This window comes from Geospiza fortis, unplaced genomic scaffold (assembly GCF_000277835.1).
Source record: "Geospiza fortis unplaced genomic scaffold, GeoFor_1.0 scaffold121, whole genome shotgun sequence".
NCBI lineage: Eukaryota > Metazoa > Chordata > Aves > Passeriformes > Thraupidae > Geospiza > Geospiza fortis.
The window spans coordinates 1011052-1028359 of record NW_005054346.1 but is presented as its reverse complement, the minus strand read 5'-3'; positions in this window follow the sequence as shown (position 1 = coordinate 1028359).

Genomic DNA, 17308 nt, shown 5'->3' with positions numbered 1-17308 from the left:
TGATCAGCTGTGACTAACACTCTGTAGCTGCTGTCATCTGCATAACTAGAAAATTCCACAAGAGAACTCCATTTCTAGCATTCTAGATATGCCAGATATCCAACAGAAAGTGTCCCTGCTCATCTTTCACCACATCACCTTTACTGAGATGATTGGCTTGTCCAAATCTTACACGCTGATAGAAAAGCCCACCACAAGAAAAATGACCTCACAAGTAGCCTCTGTAGACAGATCAGCAATCCTCATTTATGTCCAGGAATATTTTTTCTTTGCCTAAACTGAAGAATTTATCTGGTAAATCTAAATTACTATCCTGTTTGCCTACTCCTGCACTGGGGAAAGGTTTCCAGTGTCTACTCTCCATTCACTCTATGGACAACCAATCTTACATTTAAATGTTTGATGTTAGGTAGCCTAAACCTCCCAATAATATCTGGTAGTTCTTTTAATACTTTTTTTTCTTTTTCTTAAGAATAGAGAAAGCAGAAATAAGGGCAAATATTTTTTCTCAAGCACTGAAACCACTCATCTTGAGTATCATGAATGGTGATTCTGGAACAGAGCTGGTTTTAAAAAAAGGGGTCTTACATATCTGGGTCAAAATAGGAGTTTCTGAGCTTTGTATAGGCAGCTCACCTGTCATGTCAAGTTTGCTTTTCTGGGTTCAGAAACTGAAACAGAATTGGTTAACAAACACACCCCTCATCAGTGTCTGACACTGGCATTCCAGCACTGACATTCCACACCACCAGCAGAATAAGAAGATAGGATGTTGCCGAGGGGCATTCTTTTGATCCAGGCTGAAGACAAAAAGTTTTGGCTGTGCAGGCACAGTTTGTGACTATAGAAGTGCAGTTATTTTTCCTATCTTCACTAAATTATCCAACAACCACAGGAACACATGAATCAAGTTCTTTTGTTTGCATATTTACAGTATAATGTACTTGAGTTGCCAGACTAACTTAATGGAAAATTAGCAGGGATTCCAGCTCTTGCTGTGGCTCTGCCTCTACACTCTGAACAAGTTGATGCAAACCATGGCAAACAACCACCAGTCAGTTTTGATTATAGAGAGCAGATATTTAACTTGCAGAAATCCTACATCTTGTGGTAGTATCTGGAAAGCAGAGGCCTTGATTTGTGGGATAATCCTAAAAAACCCTGAAGACTGTTGGATCTATCACTATGCATATTATTTTAGAGCTAGTTCAGGAGAAGGATGAAAAACTGAGAAGATTAAAGTTTGCCAACCCATAAGTCTGGCTGTTCTTCTCTGTCATATATATCAAAAGAAAAACTCCAAGAAAAGAGAGAATATGAGGAAGCAGTTTGCTTGGCAGTTCTATTTTTGTTTCTGCCATGTTATATTCTGAATTTTATATTGAGTTCTGTGCTAGGAGATTGCATCTGTTATTTGAATTTTAATGAATGTATTTTTCCTTCCTGAGCATAAATTTTATTATCCTCATTTCCCTACCATTTATATGCACTCGTTTAATCAGTTTTAGAATAAAAATTGTTATTCAAACTATAATACAATTTTGAAATTAAATAAGATGTATAGACAGTATTGATTTGATTCCCTCCTTTGTGATATGCAAAGGATGCCTGAAGGTTTTGTCAGAAATATTTTTCCTCTATTATTTTACCCATGAGTAGTTTAGACCCAGTCCTATTATTCCTAAAAGTCTTCAAGAAACCTGAAAGTCATTGTGACATATTTAAACAGACCTGAAAAATGGACTTAACTGAAACCATAGGGTATTTTTTTAAGATGACACAAATGAAACTCCCAATTTTTTAATTAACAATTTGGACCAGAGGAAAAAAATACTTGAAAGAAAAAAAATATGATTAAAACAAAATCCTTTTTCCTTTATTTCAGTACTAAAAAGAATTGCCAAGATAGCAATAAGTGAATTTCAGTGAATTAGAATGCACCTGAATGTTTTTTTCTACTCAGTCTTCATATTCACTCTTGTAACCATTCTAGTTAACACTAAAGTCCATGGAAAATTAATTTTCAGTCCATGACAAAGTTAGTGAAGTATATCAAGTATAACAATCTCATGAGCAGCAGAGTTTTTTGTCTGAATTTCTCATTAGTGTTAAGATGCCTATCAACTCATTTTGGCAAGTGAAGGCATGACCGAGATAATGCATGCAGGTCATTGTTGCTTGAATTCCCTTCAGCCCAGCTGCACTTTTTTTCTAGATCTTTTTCCTGTTTGTTTTTTTTCTCTTCTTTGTGTGGGCTGATGCCTGGAGATTCAGCGTGAAAGGTCCTATAGACGTCTGACCCTGCTTTCCCGCAAAGACCATCCATGTTCATACATGCTACAATTACAACTTCTTTTTCACAACAAACCCTTCTGAAGGACAAAGAGAAAAATGAAAGCCAAGATGCCATGCAATAATCATGAGAATGAATCACCAGGGGAATGAAACACAGATGTATTTCTCGGGATCAACCTGCATACTGGAAATTTGCAAAGGCAAATGCAATATTCCCACACACAGTACAGAAGGTGAGATCCAGTGCAGCCAGACTTTAGGCGAGTTGGAGTGATGTAATCCATAACTGTTCCTATAGCAATCTTGAATATGCAACTAATCTTTGTAGCCAGTTGCACTCTGAATCAACAGCTGCTGATGGATTAATGGAATATTTTCTCAATGGTTATTTCAAGCCATTTATCTTCTTTCTGCACAGACTGAAAACTTAAGCATTCAGATAGCTCACATACTAAACTGCATCATGCACAGACATACTGTCTCTTCCTCCTGTGGTGAAAAAATGTCACCCTACATCTTACATATTAGGCAAAAACACTAGGAAAAACTAGCTAACCTCACTGGCAATTTTAATAGCTTCCCTCCAAACAGCAGCATAAGTGCATGCAGGATGAAAGTAAATTTACCATTGAAGCTGTGTAGCTCCTCAGTAATTTTCTCACTCACATACCATTCAACTTACTATTTTGAAACCTGATGTATCATGGATCTAGAAGTACAGATTTATTGCTCTGTATTGAGACTTGCTCTTATTTTAGAACTATCCTGGCAACAACCTGCTCTATGCTGGAGCAGCTTCCTGAGATGATATTAGAAAGCGTCTCAATTTTCTGCCATGAAGATTGAAAATCTCATTCCTGAGAAGATTAATTGTTTCCTTTTTGAGCAAAATGAGACTTCAGGGACAAGAGAAGCTTCTGGGAAGCCTTCTTCCTTTACATCTATCTAGAGAAGAACAGAAATGTCAGTTCTAGATGCACAGTGGTGGGTATGTTGGCTGGGAAAGGCGATGGGGGTAAAGGTTTTCTCTAACCACATCTAATGTGGTTATGCCAAAGCTATGCCAAAATTAGGTTGAGAAGGAAAAAAAGCATCTGGAAAATTGCAGCAACTTAAAGCACAGTATTTTAGTGAAAGTCCTGGGGGACAGCAGGAGTGCAGTGATATTTATCAATAGCTACAACATAGAGTTCCAACAAAAAGAGAAGGAACAAATTGCTCTCTGCCCTTGGCATGATAATTTGCCTTCTACCTTCTGCATTTTCATATATTAGTTTGAAAAGCAGAGGACCAAAACAATCAACAACAGATGTTCCATACAATCAGTGTGGTACATGAATTCAGTTAGCATGCAAATTATCATCCCTGGGCTATTCATGAGGACTGCTGGGAAAGCAGGCAGCCTGCTTTGCAAAAATAGATAGAAGGAGTATGATTAGAATGTCTGGATTCAATCACATGTTTAATCACTATTTTAGCTCAGCTACAATGACTGGTAGCTATTATGACAAAAATTTGAAAATGTGCATGATGCACAGTGGCACCCAGGAGCCCGATAGGTGGTCTGTGCTTGATCAAAGTGATCAAAGCTTTGCTCTGTGTTTCCCTCTGGTCCATTTCACCACAACAACTTGGAGTGCACAAAATATGATTTATAGGAGGGTATTCTATACTTTCATTTTTAGGCCTGGGTCTTATGAGCTGTGTCTCAGTTTTTCAGGGAAAGTAATAAATTATTTTCCACCCTCCCTAAAAATAACAATACGTGACAATGTTGTCTATTCAGAGCTGGGTAATACAGGAGAATAGAGACTTCTAACCTGCCTACACAGAAATCAAAGGTGAATCCCAAGAAAAATTTTGATGTGTCTGATAAAAAGCTTATTCAAACAATTCTGAAACTTAAGGGTCAGATAAATCATCCTTGTGCCATTTTGGCACTTTCTTTGTAGTTGTGGATGGATGCCAGAAGGGTAGGAAAAAGTAGTAGGAAAAAATTAGAACCTCGATTTAATTTTTTAATATCAAAGTAGGTTAGTTAGAATTTTTGGCAACAATATATATTATTTACTCAATGAATGAAATGGAAAAAACCAAACCAAACAACAACAACAACAAAAAAAACCCACCCATGAGAGATAGACTGCGGAAATTTTACTCACTCTGGTAAGTGCTTGCTCATGTGAAGGGTTCTGTTGTTTTCAAAGGGGCCTTTTTTTTTAGCTACTCAAAATTAACCCAAATTTGCTTGAAAAGGAAAACTGTCAAGTGGATTGAAGACTGTTTATATTACACTGTATATTAGGATCACCCTAAATGGCAAAACATCAAATAAGGAGAAATTCTGTAATAGGGTGATCTGAGGATCAGATGTAGTACAGTACTGTATTGACAAAGAAATAAAAGCAAGTGACATTTTAAAGGATATTTCAGGACACTACCAAACTTAGAATACTCACAAATATGGGCAAGATAAGCAGAATTCCTCTAAATCTAAGAGAAGTTAGGAACTGGGATAAAATAGGATCTGACTTGGGAATATGAGTGCTATGAAAGCAAATGAGAAAGCAAACAGAAATGCATAGTGGCAGAAAACTGGGTGGCAGAAATGCCAAGAGACAGAACTGAAATGAGAGCCAGTGGCTCTACGACTGCTGCAGCTGGCAAAGTGAGTGTGGAGTTCATGACACTGGTCATGGTTATGGTACAGGTTTGAAATTTGCACAAGTGGGGAGATTAGCAAGGATTCATAGTTTTGAGAAACAAATGGCATCTGAGATGGCTGCACTTCATTGGCATTCTATGCTGGCCTTAATTACCTCTGACCTTTGCTGCAAACCCCTTTCATAAGCAAAGGGACAGGAGAGGTACAGTGAATTTAACTTTCTGAGGATGAAGTGGGTGGATGGTTTTGAAGAATTATGCCTTTCAGCCTGCCACAAATAGAACATCCAATAATCCTTGTGTCCTTCCAATGTGCCTCGAGCTATGACAGCCCAGCTTCTCCCTGGAGTACCAAAACAATACCCATGTGTCTTCCATTACAGAACATAAGTGACAGACAATTTCAAATACAGGGTAAAGAAGAGACATGGCAAGTAAATAAATAAAGAAGCACGATACTGCCTGCTAGATGTGCTAGTACACAGCTGATGGGCTATAAAGGCAGCATTCACTCTGCTCTTGTAACAGCTCTGTTGGCAATGGGAGGCTCATGTCATTGCTCAGAAATGAAAGCCTGTAGCTGAGGCATTCAGATTAAGAGGAAAGACAGTGCTATAACAAGAAAAGTAGCATATGCCAGTGGATCAGATGCAATTTGTATATTTTAACATTGAAACATTCTGTCCTGATTAAAGTTTAATTGGTCAAAACACTGACTCTGCAGACTTCTTGGCTACAATGAACACAAATATTTAAAATGCACGGTTCTTGATTAAAACAGTGACTGTGCACCATGACTAGCATCATTATTATTTAAACAAAAAGGAAAGGAATGAAAATGTAGAATTTTACCCAAATAGAACTGCAGTAGTAATGGTTCTGAAGTTGGTAATTGTAGGTAATTTTCTTTTCTTTATTAAAATAAAGAGAAAGTAAGCACCCATTCATTTTGGTTTTTAAACCGGGCTTGGTTGGTCAGCTGACCTTGTCACTTTTGAAAAATGCCTCCAAACCTATTTTTCATACTTTTTATTTGTCAAGCAATTTCAATAATTTCCTGTATCCTCCAGTCCTGGAGAACAAAATTGAAGAAGGAATTCTCAGTTAGCTGCTAGCAAAATGGTCTAGAGAAGTTTCAAGAAATGGCTTTCACTTCCTCCAGACATCGTTCATTTACCCACCACATAAACAACCCTTCACCAGTCCTGCCTCTGGCTCAGGGCATTTTGAACACCACATTTGAAGATGGGGGCAAGAGGCTAGCAGAGAAATCAGCAGCTGTTACTCACAAAAGCTGATCCATTTTTCAAGTCTTTCCATCCCTTTTCATCAAGGAGTGTGTAAGCAGCCTTTCCCACCCAAGCCTAATGGCAGAACTCAGCAGTTCCTCTCACAATTCAGAAATTATGCAATCTACATTCTAATTTGAGGACTATTCATAAGAATGAGTTGTGGTATTAATTTCAGATGATGTGTGAAATTTCCCAACCTCCTTTTTTTCCAGAAGAATTGCTCATTTTGGAGGAGCAGCTCTCAGGTTCTGGCAGGTCCCTGAAGTACAGAGCTACATGGCTGTTGACCCAAAATGTAGACATCCCTGGAGCAGCCCTCTTAGCAATAGAATTAAGAAGTGAGTCTGCCTAGTTGCATGTTTAATACATGAAAAACAAAAGTTGTTGCTTAAGATATTACATGGGAAAGACCAAGTAGTGGAGAACATGGCAGAACATTGCAGCCTGCTGAGCATTGCAGCATACTGAGCCAAAGGCAATAGGTCTTCATTACTGTAGTTAATTCTTTGATTTTGTTACATCTGAATTACCCACAGAACCCAAAGCACATAGAATGGCAATTGAGCTACAGGAGTAGAAAAGAATTCCTCTCTTTTCTGAGTGGAGAAATCATGCTGGCAGTGTCATGAAGTACATTGAACAGACACATATTATTGTAAATAGTGTTTTTTAGTCTGGGTAGAGGAAAAGAAGGAAGTAGATGCTCATTCACACATAATGTTGAAAAGTAGCTTTCTCAGGTCAGGAATCTGAAAGTGCATCTTAAAATGCATTTAGAAAAAGGATTTTAAATAAAAGGAGACCTTAACACATATTCCATTGTTATGTTAAAGTGGCAACAACCCGTGAAAATGAGTAAGCAGTAAGTTTCTAATGGGAACCAATGGCTTGTAAAACTTTTTGGGTAACTATTCACCTACAAAAGTGCAACCCCCAAACCCAAACCTTTGTAGACAGGAACTTTCTGTAAAAGTCATATTTGAAAACTACTGAACAAAAATGCTTTGCCATGAGAGACTACCATCTGTTTACTATATTAAATATACAGATCTTTGTGTTTTTATTAGAAGACTTTTTGCTTTAACAAGGCAGACAGAGGAGCTTATACGTACAGTAAACCTTTTTACTGCAAAAATGTGTACAAGCTATAGTATTTAAATGGCATGTCATTTGGGGAAGATTTCAAATTCTATCTTTGAGTGCTGCTTAGAGGCAAGAAATACAGTTATATTTGCTTCATTCCTATAGCAGTGAATGTAAAAATCACTTGTCAGAGAGCACAAGAGATTTTTCTGTTAGCTCAGGTACTTTTACTCTCCTAGCAGACCCTACCAATCTGAGGAATTTAAAAGAAACTTCTTAGCTAAAGATTATTTTTAGCATTCTGTGCATTTGTCTGTGTGAAACCTCCTAGAGGTGTTGATACCCATGCAATGGGAAGTCATTCCTTATGGAGCTGACCAACTGATGTACCACAGCTGGACTGGAAGTGAACTTGGGACCATCTTGTTCACTCAGTCATGGACTTCAACACTTCACTAAATAAATGGCATTTTAATTGAGGTCTGATATCAGAGATTTGTGAATTGTAACCAGATCCAATTACTAATAAACATAGGTCTTGAACAGTATTCCTTAAAGAGATATTATGCAAGTACTATATTTCAGTCATTAAAGCTTTAAATTATCTATAGCAACTGTTTCGCCTATTTTACATACCAGAATAATGTAAGCAGCTTTTAAAAAGATTTTTTTACAGCACTATATTGTCTCAAATGTTTTTTACTGTTGAAAGATTTCTTATAGGTGTTTGCTTGCTGTGATATATGTATGAAATCTGTACCAAGAAGGAAAACTTTGTATTTTAAAAAAGAAAAGATAGAAGGAAGAATAAAGATGCAAAAAAAAAAAAGAAGAATGAAGACAGGAAAAAGGAGGAGAGGGAGAGGAGAGGAGAGGAGAGGAGAGGAGAGGAGAGGAGAGGAGAGGAGAGGAGAGTGTTACATACCATTATTTGCAAGGGATAATTTTGGGCTAACTGATGATATTATATTGAATGTGGATTTAAGGCCAAATGCTGTGTTGAAGGAAATGGATAAAATTTCTATGATGTCAGTAGAGCATTAATCATTTCAATTGGCAGAGGCAACAGGACTGTGTCTTAGGTGGTTCTTTGAACAATTCACATGTGATGTGGATTATTAAAGGAAATTAAAATTCTTGAGTATAGCAGCCATTTTGTTACATGTCCTCCTAACATATAAGAACATATAAAAGCTGCTCCATAGACAAACAGGACTATCTAGTACTATATCCCTGTTTAATACTCTATGCTGTGTTCAAGGGATGATGTGAGCTTTCATTGTGTTTTGTTTACTAGAAGACATGTATTTCCACTATGACTTTTGAAAGATCTTCCTATAAATGGACCTATACACAGTTCAGTGATTTTTAGAATGTTGTGGTCATCTCACATCTTCTCCTTTCTTGCTTTAGACTACCAAATCTCACGTACTGAGGTGTGTTTTACTTGAGAAGCATAATGCTAGAGATTAGTCATGGCACTCAGCCCAAGCTAATATGTCTAATAAATACAAAAGGTATAACCAAAGCCCTCTAAAAGTGCAGTTTTCAGCTGCAGATGCTGACTTGGGCCTTGAATTTTGTTGTTGCCTATTCTGCAGTTACCCTTGCATCCAGCAGCTGGAGCAGCCATAAGCAAACACACAGCATGGGGTCAGAGCTCATGTCAGCTGATGAAAACCATCGCTGAAAGTCAATTCAGCTGAGAGCATCTGCCCGGCTCTTCACAGCAGCTGTTCCCTGACCACTTTGCAGGAGCAAAGACACAACTACACACAGTTTCTTTAGTCTTCACTGCAATGTCCAAGCATGCCTACATTCTTGTCAGCTCAGTGGAAGGTATTTTATTCTAATTGTTTACTTATTCACAGAAGGTGAAAAGTCACATTTCTCTTTCCATGCTCACATTGGAGAATTGCTACACTTAATAAGTTGAAGAGGCTTTTGCATTCACCTACTGCCATGATATCAAAAATTATCTCTATATTTTCATAAGTCTGATTTGCTGTTTTCTGTATATCTCAAATATATCTCATTGGTATCACGTCTGTTGCATTGCTCTTGTAGAGCATCATGTGCATGTCATCTTTCTCTTTTGCTTCCTCCCTGTTTCAAGAGACTTTTGACTTATTACACATCTTTCAGAGTGTGTAATATGTTAACAACACAGAAATGTCATTTGGAATCTGAACTCCCCTCCAGCCATGTATCTATCATACCAAATCCAAGAAGAGACTGCAATTAGCACTCTGCTTGGTCTCGCTTGCCCTCCTGGCTTGACTGTCCATATATTACATCTGAACCAGAACCCACCTTCTGTCACCAGCTTTAAATCCTAGGACCATGTAAGGTCTTTGGATAATCTATTTCTCAGGTAACATGAAGTCCTCTGAACCCAGCACAAGTTTCTTCAAGATCCACTGCATAATGTTACAAGCACCCAAAAAAGAACAGCGTAGTGGTTGCTATTTTAGACTGGCTATTTCTGTTTTAGAAGTATTTACAAGAAAGTTATCAACTCCAAAGTGTTGGAAAATCCTGGCTTCCTTCAGACTCAAATTGATTATGTGGCAAAAGTTAAAAATTTGTGATGCAAAATCCCAAGAGTTTTATAAATAAATAACTGATGATTCCTTCATTTGTTTATTCTTGTTTTCTTACAGATATGCTATGCTATTGAGTAAATCTCTGAGAGAGTCTTCAAAACCAGAAAGTTTTAAAAGACAAAGTTTCTTTTAAATAAAACTGTGTGTTTCAAATAATCAGGTGATCTAGGAGCAGGGCACTGTAAAAAGGGACACAGAGTGCCAAGAAGAAAAAAAAAATTGATAGCTGAATAGCAAATTAAAACACTAGCTGAGCTGATTTTGAATGGGGAAGAAGTTGATTATTCTGATTATCACTTTTCACTCATTAATAATTGATTTTTTATGCATTTAAAGTATCCTTACTTTAAGTAATGGTAGTTTAGATGGTGAGAACTATTTATTTATTTGAAAACTGTGACTAAGTGTTTTTTCCAGTATACAGAGCCTATGTTTTCTATTATTTTATAGTATAAGGGAGCTCTTTCCAGTTTTGTTACACATTGAAACATAGATTAAAAAAAAATCTTGTATCATCCATTTTTGATTTTCTGCAAAATAGGTACTTTCAATTACAGGTCCTCAAAATACTGCAAAGAAAAAAGTAATTTATTGGTGATGGGTTTTTGTGTCTCAATTAAGTAATAAAACAATGTTCAAGGGAACAATGTGATACCATTTCCTCTGGTTGCTTATTGCATTTCTTTAGTTGGCCGTGTCTTTCTTCACATCATAGAATTATCATCATCATCATCATCAAATTATTTAGGTTGGGGTCTTAAAGATGCTTAAAGATGTAGTTCAAAACCCTCTGCCTTAAGCAGGGACACATATGACTAGACCTAGTTTCTCTAAGCCCCATCTAGCATGGCCTTGAACACTTCCAGCAACAGGGAATCAACAACTACTCTCAGCAACCTCACAATAAAGAAATTCTTCCTCATACCTCCTCTAGACCTACTCTCTTTCAGTTTGAAGCCATTGACCCTTGTCTTATCACTACTTGCCCTTGTAAAAAGTCTCTGTCCATCTTTGTACCTACTTGAACACTTATTTATGGTACAGTTAGAGCTACATTATTTATTTTCTAATGTTTTTAAATATGTGATATCTTTCAAAGAGGGTTTTAGCAGGAACACATTCAGTACTTGACCTGTTACAAGCTTCCTTTTCATCTTCCCTTACCCTGAAGACTGAAGGGCAATGTGCATCTTAGAGATGTATTTTTATGATGTGCTAAATCATCATTTACAAATGGAGCTCTTACTGTGTACGTACAGAAGGATCCTGTTGGACCACTGCATCCTGGTGCAGATGGTTTACATCACCACTCTATGGACAGCAGCAGCTTCTTGCCACAATACAGGAACGTGATATCTGCTTGACACTCCCAAATCTGTCTCATCTGGTTGTCCACGGTGTGTCCATCAGTCTCCCTTTTGCTTGTCAGTCTAAACATCAATTTGCATCGTTTGAATGTAGCAGAAAGACAGTTTGCAGCAAATATAATCTGCCAGTAGGATTAGGACAGTGAGCAAATAAATATGGAAATACAGATTCACATGGATAGATGCTTCTCAGCCGATTCTTTCAGTTCATCATGGCTTGTCAGGTACAGCCAGAGACACATCTGGGCAGTTGGCTGAGCACGTGCACACACTTTTTCAGCAAGGCAATGATTTCACTGAACAGCAAGCAGAGGACCCAGGTGCACAGCTTCCCCAGAAACCTTCCCTCTTCGTCAGTGCATGGGGGGACAGGACTGGGACAAAGACAGAATGGCGGCTTAGGATGCTGCTTTCAACATCTTAGGTTTTGGCTCTGCTAGGAATGTCTTGCTAATATCCGTACTGGTATCACCTTTGAGTGCACTGTTAGACTGAAATAAATGCAAGTATACAGCTACAACGCTACCTGAGGAACTCATCACCAGAGCAGCTCATATCCCTAATTGAATGGCCAGCAAAAATTCAAAGTGCACAGGCAACCTAATAATTGAGCTACTTTAAAAATAATCTACAAAAGGCTGTGTTGTCACTGACCTTGTTCTTTTGTGTGACCAAGATACAGAGTCAGTCTGTATTGAGCAAAACTAAAGGTGTCAGTGTAGCTTCTTCCTTCCATTGACAGAATCACTGCATCACTTAGTTTAGAAAAGAACTTTAACTGCAAAACCAACACCACAAAGTTGATCAGAAGAAGTGATGGAATGACTGAGCATCCTTCCTCAGCAGCTGTCTATAGTGCAGCTGGAGATGACAATAGTGAAGATAAGGGTTGCAATTTTTACCATGCTTCCCTTCTAGTGATGCAGATATTATTCATCACTGACCTCCCCAAACACCTGATGTGTTTGTCCCATGTGTGGTGGGACTAGCACAGACTGGAACGCAGCTGGACAACAATTTGCAAGCGTTGCACGTTGAGAGCTAAAGTAAAAAATACCTTTTAACAGTAATAACTTAAACTCAACTGGTGTGATTTTTTCATGTATGGAAGATCTAAATTTTAACAGTTACAGGTGCTGGGATGGAGAAGATAGCTCCTCACAATTCAAGAAGTTGTATTTAAATTTTTTCCAATTCCACATTGTGGTTACTTGTTTTGCATGAAGTGTCCTTTTACCAACTTTCATTGGGATAAAATGATTTTCATTCTGATTGTGCTTTGGTAAACATGTTCTGAGCACAAGAAAAATCTGTGCTCAGAGCCAAAATTTCTAAATATGAGAATGCTCAGATCTAGGGATTTGACTTTCTGCCTGCTTCTAGGGTATACAGTAGTATTTATATGTGAAAGCTTTTTGCCAAATTTCTTTTACAGTATTTTATCCATAAAGCAAAGTTTCTGTGTTTTAGAAGCAGCATTTTCCATCTGTGAGATGTAAAAGATTGACTGAAAAAGAAGCATCACACAAGCTATATAACAGAGGAAATCACTTTCTTCAGAGAAGGAACTGTTATACATAAGGCTGCTCTGAGAGTCAAAATTGTAATTTCCTACAGAAAATAAGTCAAATTTCCCCCTTTCTTACTTTATCTTCTGTCATACCCAGTGTTGTCTCTCCAATGCTACTGGAAAGATCTCACTGGGCACTGCGGTTGCTAGAGAACAGCCTCTTCCTCCTAAAATACATCCTGGGTCACTTTGAAGTGCATAATGCAATCAAAAATAGGCATACTCTGTGTGTGTGCATTTTTCCATTTAAAAGGAAAAATGTTGCTGCATGTAAGCCTGCTCAAAGTCAGAGACCAAAAAGCCTGGCTCATGTTGTGAGAACCCTCAAGGTAAATAGTTGTTATTTTTAAACAGACCTGGCCTTCGTGGAGACTGCTGAATTCCCAAAGAAAGCTCATTAAAAACTCTGCTAAAGCTTTTCAGAGACCTCTAACTGTTTCCTGAATCACCTCAGACCCTGCTGACACCCAGGGCAATATCTGCCTCTCTAGCAGATTTGTAAAAAGCATCACTCCTTGGCTTATTTGCTGCTGATCACAAGATTAAGCATCAAAAATAAGAAACTGCTCCAACAGCCATTAACTCTGTGTGCTGATATCTAAACACAAGAAAAATGAGTTTGACTTTCATATAGCTCAGAAGTTTAAAAACCTCTGAGTTAAACCATTTAAGAATGCTGTGGGTAGGTGAGACAGAATTCACTGGCTACACATAAAAACCATAACTAGTAAAATTGAGCAGCCCTTTCTCTTCCCTCTGCAGATTCTGCCATTTCCATTCTACAGACCAACAGTAGAGTAGTGGGCCAACAAAGAGGTCTTTGGTGGATGGATTTAGGAAAAACCAGCAAAACCGATATTAATAGTCCTATTTGTTTCACATCATTTCCTCTGGGGTCAGAAGTTAGTAAGAGATCCAAGGAACTGGCTTTAGACAGCCTTTAAAGGTTCCCCAAATTTCCTTCATTGGGTCAATTTCATTCTGTTTTCAGAGAGAAAGAAACCAAACGAAAGCAGAACATGGGAATGGCTAGAGACCAATGTAGAAACAATGGACTGAAGATGACAGAGGCATGAATTTCAAAATAGAGATGGTGAAAGACTTATTTTAATTGCCCCCCCTGTGCCAAAAGAAGAAACAAAATAAGACAAAAACAAAAAACCTAAAAGACCCTCATAACACAACAAAAAAACCCCACCCCAAACACCAAAGGCTGAAAGAAGCTACTGGAATAAATGAGGTGTGAGAGGTAAGTTTCTGACAATATTTTAGGTTCAAATTTTCTGCTTATATAGCTAAAACTTATTACACCACACATCTGCCTTTAGATATGGAGAACATAAAGTATACACTGATTACTAACGGAGCTAGGTCCGTTTATTTTCAATATTATTTGAGACTGTTCTTTCTCAAAAGGAAATGTTAGTGATTACCCTTCCTGCAATTTTTATCCTTTCTTCCTTTTCTCTTTAAAAGGAATGCACTTAAAGGTTTGCCTTTCAAATTCTTTACTATTATCATATTAAAAAAAACATGTTAAGAAATTTATATTCTCTACTACTCTGAATAGCAAACCTGGTGATATTTACTACCTGATATATTTGTTATTCTGTCATTCTGCTCTTGCACATACTAGCCATAAAAAGAATGTAAGGTGAATGGAAGGTTTTAAAGCCTGCTTACTCTTGTACACATTAAAAAAAATATTTACTTTCAAAGTTCCAAATATAAAAATACTACTTAAAAGACATTCTGCAAAAACACAACTGGCAAGGTGGCAATGACAAGCAGAATGAAGTGGGAAAAAGGTTACAATAAGATTAAATATTGCATAAGAAAAAGACAGGGGGAAAGTATTTGTAAGTGCCAAAATACCTGCCAAGTAACAGGCTATTCTTCAGCTGTGTTGAATTTGAACAGTTTCCCATTGTATCACATCATCCATTTTTAGGCCACCTCTAAGTTTCGAGTTGGCTTGTTAAAGTAAAGCACATAACAACAACTCAGTAAAATAGAGTAATTCCCCAGAATAATTTTCGGTTTCTTCCCTCTTCTTTTCCCCTTGCTGCACTCCTTTACAAAAGAAGGAAATTAAATAAATTTAGAGCCATGCTTTCCAGCAGAATACCTAGCAATGAATATCAGGTTTTTAAGACCTGTCACCTGCATTTCTTGTTTTAGGTTCACCAAATTATATTTACTGCAGTAGTTGCAATAGTTGCCATTAGAAGCCAAAAAAATTGTGGTAGAATCAGACTGCAGACCATTAAGCCCACAGGCTTTTAAAGGTTGTCTGCATGGAGGGGTGAAGACTGAAATATTTGTCACCAGCAAAACTTCGTATCTTTCAAAGTATTGTTGTTGATAATATAAATGAACATTCAACATTCATGGTGGACAAAAGGATTTTTTCTGTGGCTTGCTCCTGCTCTTCCTTTCTCCCTTGTTTGAGTCTTTATGTATTACCATGGTGATGGCACTGGAAGCTGAACTACATTCACTTCCAAAGGCTGTGGACTGCAGGTAATTCACCAAAGCATTGAAGAAGATTAAATGCTGAGAATCATGCAAATGGGAAAGTAAAGGAGAAGATTCCCTTGTTCGGAGCTTGTAATTGGCTCTCCTTTAATTGATGTTCACCTGATTGTTATTCTGTGCTGGTACAGGGCTGTTGGAGGATTTGGCAGCGCTGTGCTAGAAGCTAAAGGGAAGAGTCGTTCTTGGGTTCAGTCTGTAGCAATGGGGTTATAGGGAAACTGGGGCAGGAAAAGCCCCAGTGGCAGGGAATGGTTTTACGCTAAAATTGCTAATATTGCAGCTCCTGAGGGCTGGTCTTGCTCTTCTCTGGAGGCATGACTGCATGACAGAGGCTCAGCTCAGAGTCATAAAAGCCTTCACATGTGTTTGGGGAGCACATTGAGGAGGGAACTGAAAGCTCATTCCCATTGAAGAGGGAAGCTCAGTACTGCTGCTGTGATCCTCCAGCTGAACAGCCTGGATGCACATCGTTCCTAGATAGCTCCTAACCTGCCCAGCCATTCTCCATCTGTAATTTAATACATGCCTGAGTGAGAGATGAGTTTTCAGTAGGGACTTCAAGGAGGGGAAAGGTTACAAGGCTTGAAGAGACTTTCAAGGTATAGAGTCTGGCACTGGCCCTCTGGTTCATTGCTCTTTGTACCTCCAGCACATATGCTGACAAGCCTAGAAAAGGAGATGGAGATTTGTCAGCTGAAGAAAAGATGCATGTCAGTGGATCAGTGTGGCTGTCTTTTTAACAGCAGCTCCTGGCTCCTGTTCCACCAGCCCTGTACTCAGATTGCTCACAGCCTTTGCACCTCGATGGCATTTCCTGAGCAGCCGAAACTCAGCAAAGCTAGCCTTCAAACATATTTGTGCCAGCACAGTGATGCATAGCTGCAAAAGAGTGGGCATCAAGTGAAAAGGGACAGTTGTCCACTCTAGAAAATACTAACTCTGGGACTTACAATCATTGCAAGGTGTTGCAAACCCAGTAGCACATCTTGGCTTTACTATTGCAGTTTCAACTGGGCCAGTGCCTTTAGGGGGAAAAAAAAATAAACACTCCCAAACTTATACAACTTTTGTTGGCTGAGTAAATGCAAACATTTTGGGCCAAGAGCAATCATAATGGAGCAATTGGCTAGTTACTATTAGATTTCTTTTTTGTTGTTGTTGTTTTCCAACCAGAGAAGTGCTTGCATGGCAAGTGGCATGTGAAAGAGACACCAACCAAAGGGAGTAAAGGAAAGGTGTACCTATGCAATTCTTCACAACACCAAAATGAAATATTCTAAGCATGGAGTTTTTAAAATTTATTTTTGTCCAAGGTGTGACTGTGCCATAGGACTTTATGACTGTAACCAGTCTGAGTAAAATCTTCTACTGCTGTGTCTTACATCAAAATTTTAGATGGTTCCTTTCTTTCCTCAACTTATGAGCAGCTTCCTGTAGCTTATGAATGCATTCAAAGACTAAAAGAACAGAAAAGCATCATTCAGAATGCATAACTGTCCCATTTACAGAAGAAAGGTAATAAGGTCACTACCTATTTGGAAGAGTGTCTGATTTACCAATGAGATATTTATCATTTCAAACAACATATGTTTTCTGGAATGTTGCAATTTGTTTCCCTTTACTAACTTGGTTAGACCATGACAAACTAGAGTTTAGGGTTCAGATTGGGAAACAATGATGGTGTCTGTACAGCTCAGGTTAATCCATTTTTAGAAGAAAATCTCCAGCTCTATGTAAACTTAAAAGAAAGCTACAAGCTATTGAAAAAGTCTTCTTTTACAAATTTTCAGAAGATATTTTGATGTACTGTTTCTTGTTTCATGGAACCATGATGTAGCAATGACAGGATTTTGTCAATTTAAGTTTTTATTTAAATACAGTACTTTTATGAAT